Source organism: Pteropus vampyrus, unplaced genomic scaffold (genome assembly GCF_000151845.1).
Source record: "Pteropus vampyrus isolate Shadow unplaced genomic scaffold, Pvam_2.0 Scaffold9, whole genome shotgun sequence".
Taxonomy (NCBI): Eukaryota; Metazoa; Chordata; class Mammalia; order Chiroptera; family Pteropodidae; genus Pteropus; species Pteropus vampyrus.
In genome coordinates, this window is record NW_011888790.1 from 9,859,060 (window position 1) to 9,863,589 (window position 4,530).

The following is a 4,530-nucleotide window of genomic DNA, read 5'->3' on the forward strand; positions in this document are numbered from 1 at the left end:
TTTTTAAAGTGGTCATTACAAAAGTAATCAGACAGTGATAGCCTGAAATAGGGGCTCCTTAAGGACATCCTGTATCCAGTTCATTTCTTTGTACTCTCAAAGCCTAGCCCTCCCATACAGGACTTCATTCCTTGCCTTTCACTGCCGCCTTTTTTAAGAAGTGGGGCACTGATAAAGCAGCAGGTTACAAACTTGGCTCAGAAAGTGTACATTTAACTACTCATTCGATTCCACAGTTTCTCCATTCATCTCTAAAACAAAACAGGTATTAAGTACACTATTTTGGGTACTTCAATAAAGGAACTAACTTAAGAATTACAAATAATTTCCGATAAAACACCTGGTCAAGACACCCCTCCAAATTCTAACTACCTGAGCTACACAAAAAATCTTTTGTTGAGAACAGCTACCATAAGTGCCTTACACACATTAAATATTTTAAAATCTAGCAATGGAGGCCCTACTTCATCACCCATCACCTAATATTCATATTTTCCTCCAGTATCAATAAAAGACCAAAGAGAAGCAGGTAGGAATTTGAAATCCAAGGGCTGGACTTCATTAGTCATTTTCACAGCCCACCGTCTCTAAAACTTGCAGTGTAAGGACAACTAAAACAAGGGTCTCCAATGTCCCAGGCGGCGGCCACGTGTCGAAGGAAGCCGCCGGGGGTTTCCCCGCCCAGCACGGTCACCGCCTCCAGTGGGCGGAGAGCCGAAGAGCCTCGCAGCCTCCCCGCCCCCTCCCCGCCCCCGGGCCTCGTCCCTTCACAGCCCCTCCTTCCCATCGGAATTCGCAGCCTCCACCGTTCTTTCCATCCCCCAGCGGCCTCCCTCCGGGTATTAAATTTGAGGGAGCAGGGACGTCAAGGCGGCAGGCGGCTAGGCACTCGAGCCCAGCCCGTACCCGGGGAGCCTCCCGGTCCCTAACGCGCCGGCCGTCCTCGCCTCAGGGAGCCTGGGCGACGCCGCGGCCTCGCCCGTCCGCGCGGAGAAGCCGGTGGAGCTCAGAGTACCTCCGCGCAGACTGGCACGGCCTCCGGCCCTCCCAGGCCGCACCAACCCCCGCGTCTCCTCAGCGGTTCCCCAATAATGCGCCGGCGGCCTCTCAGGAGACAGGGTCGAAACGCTACGGACGCTTCTGGCTCTGATTTCCCAGGACGAGCCGAGAGGCCCCAGGCGGCCAGCACCCCCTGCTCTCGTTTCTCTGTCCCTCCCCTCCGCGCCGGCCACCCGGCCAACATTATGTTCCCCTCTCCCTTTCAGGTCCCCATCCGTTACCGGTGGCTAGCACGGGGAGCCAGGCGGCCGGAGCTGCGCAGGCAGTGACTCAGGGCAGCGACGTGAAGAGCAGGAGGCGGCGCCGCGAGCAGATGGCGCTAAAAAAGACCCGAGAGCCCGCCGCTCGCGCTCATATACAATTAGCGTCAGCACGTAGGCCCCGCTCCGCCGCCCTCCCCCCGCCTCGACGTCTCCTAGCAACGCGAGTGGGAGGCGGGCGCAGGACGGGTTGCATAGCAACAGAACTGTCCTTCTTCCTTAGCGACCTCCAACCCTCTGTACCACGCTAGGGTTCCTCGGGTTCCCGCCGCCGCCACCGCCCCCTGCTACGCACACGCCATCTCTTCTTTTTCCCCTTTGAAAGGAAATCTCAACCTCTTCCGTTCTGGGAAGGGCCCTGACCCGCGTGCCTCGACCCGTCCGCCTCGCCCTCGTTGGCGTGGTTCAGGGACGAGTGAAGGTGGTGGTCAGCCGCCCGCCCGGTTCAGGCTCGCCGCATCCTGATGGCGAGAGCTCCTTGTTCTCGTCCTCGTCCCAGCCGAATTCCTGAAACTCCCCTTCCCCGGTAACCATTATCTGTATCCGCCCATTTTTTCCCTAAGAATAACGGTTTTTTTCTCCTTACCACCTCGGCGGAGTCTTCTATCGGTTTGGCTTTTCCCAACTCAGTGGATCTCCGTGGTTTCCCCTAACGTCCTTTTACTTGCCCTGTGATCTCTCATTTCTGCTTTAGATCTTTTGATGGATAAAAATGATATGTTTGTGTATTCTCTGGATGCCTTACAATGAGGACAATCTGGTTTCATATTTCTTAAAAAGTAAATCCTATGTAAATCCCGAGGACTGTGAAACCACAAAACTAGTTTTCAATTGATGCAGGATTAACTAATATTCACTTTTAAAACAGTGGTTCTCAAAGCGTGATCTGAGGGTTCCCAGACCCTTTCAAGGTGGTCAAAAGTATTTACATAATACTTAACTAAAACGTTATTTGCCTTTTGCACTCTCATTCTCTCACAGTGGAGTTTTCCAAAGGCTACATGCATGACATGTGACATGGAAACCTTGAAAACCGAAGTATATATTAGAATCCAGTCATCTGCTGTTAAACCAGGCAGAAATTTGCAAAAACGGCAAACAATATCAATCTACTTAAATTTTTTTGTTTGTTTTGGAAAGTAGTTACTTTTGTTAACATTCAGTCATGGGAACCAATTCCACGCCAACAGAAATCCCCTATCTGGAGTGCAGTGAGGACAAACTGCAAACAGTTCATAATGAAGCATGGCTGTGGAACCAGCTCAACAGTGTTACAGCTTAATTATGAAACAGAATGGCTGTGAGGTGGCCCTGGGGTGAGGCCCTTCTCCAGCTAGATAGCGTTGCTCCGCTGTGGTCAGGTCAGGTCTAGTCGGTCCAGCCTGCTCCATTCTGCCCTACTCCTCTCTGGTCCACAAGCATCTTCAGTGTTTCAGCTCCGGCCAGAGATACACAGTCTTCAGCAGAACGAGAAAGTGTGTTTTCTGAGCCAGAGGGGAGCTGATTTATACAGAGAAAAGTCCCTGTCCCTGGTCCCTAATCGGGCTGCCCTCATGCAAATGAGGACTTCAAATACTCACAGTTTGATTGTCCTAAAAGCACTGTCCTGATTGGTCAGATTCGGGATCCCATACGATTAGGATCCTAGCTGTATCCTAGTCAACCTAAAAACTGAAACACTAATAAATTTCTAATAATGCATGTCTTTTAATGTGATTTTTAATGGAGCTCCTCTGATTGGTCAGTGAAAATACTAATGGGGATGTAGATGCGCTGCCTTGATGGGGTGGGGAAAGTCTCAGTCTTATTGGTGGAAATAGGATTCCAGAAACTCCTTTTTAAGGGTTTGCTCAGATGGCAGACAGGCATTCAGTGCTGGAGGCAGGAAGCTTAGTGCAGGCTTCTCCCAGAAAGGCAGTTAGCATGAGGCCCCTGTTTAGAAATGGCCGCTAGGCTCTGTTTTTAAATTTGAACTCATTTAGTCACCAGGAGCCTTTCTAAGTAGATATCTTCTTTTGGGGGGTTCAAAATTTTTCATATAAAAGATTATTTTATGTTAACATTTAATTGGTTTATTGTTTTTATATAAAATAATACTCTAAATTTCTTAATTTTAATTTCTTATATGATAAATATCGGTAATGTACATAAAAGTTTTTTGGGGTCTTCAATTTTTAAGAGTGTAAAGGGGTCCTGATACCAAAAAGTTTGAGACCCTCTTCAAACTGCCTAGAGTCATCTTTTGTAATCCGCACGTTTAGCAAGTGTCTCTATTCCATTTTAGAGAATACGGTTTTTTTCCTTGACACTCACATATGTCATTGAAATTCGTTGTCTTTCCCACTCTATGCTACAGATGCATCAGTTTACCCATCCATTTTGTTTCTTCGTATGTAATTCTTTTGTTTTTCTCAAACTTTTTTTCATGTACATCCTACTCAACAATGATGTAAGGGTAGCAAGGATTATAAGAATAACAGTAATGACTCCTCATGAAGAACCCACAATACATAAACTAGGTAGACCTGTGCCCAATATGTATATACACTTGGCACTAATTTCAATGGAGGCCTCAAGAGCACTGCATTCTAACCAAAGCTATGCACAATGCAAGATAATTAACATATTAAAAATAAACTAAATAGCTTTCTCCTTTCCATAAACCTTTTTGGTGGTAGAACTTATGAGACCGAACTAAGAAGTTAGCCTTCATGATGGTTTCTATCCCACTCCAGAAGGCCCCACAAATTTCAGGCACTGACTTAAGGCTCCAAATTTCTGACCCCGTACTTAACGGCTTATCATTACCAGTTTACATTCTTTTTTCTCCTCTTTTCTCCAGCATCCTCCTCCAGCTCTTTCCTCCAGCTCTTCTTCTCTTTCTTTCAACATATCCTAGCCAACCTAAAAAATGAAACACTCAAAATTGCTAATAATGCATGCTTTTTAATTTGATCTTTCGAACCACAGTTTTTAAGTCTAAACCTCTGCCATTTAAGTCCAGATAAGGCCAGTCATTCATGCATTAACTCAACAAATATTTATATACCAGCAACAACTTGAGACACTGGAAATACGGCATTGAACAAGAAAGACAAGGTTCCTGATTTTATTGAACTTATGTTCTAGTGAGGTGGGGCAAGTGACAGACAAGTAATGAAATAATTGTAGATATTAGTAAGTAAAAGAGCTTTGAAGAGAAGAAAATGAG

General features: G+C 46.6%; 1 protein-coding gene across 3 annotated transcripts in view; it reads right to left on the reverse strand.

The window, feature by feature from the left end:
- NAP1L1 (nucleosome assembly protein 1 like 1) overlaps window positions 1–1,446 on the reverse strand; it is a 29,458-nt gene extending 28,012 nt beyond the window's left edge. For 2 of the 3 annotated variants that reach the window (XM_011374539.2, XM_023521016.1), the window contains exon 1: window positions 1,281–1,446. The gene's annotated coding sequence lies outside the window, so the exon portion shown is untranslated. The remainder of the gene's footprint in view (window positions 1–1,280) is intronic. The other variant, XM_011374552.2, reaches the window with a different exon arrangement.
- Window positions 1,447–4,530: the final 3,084 nt, after the last annotated feature.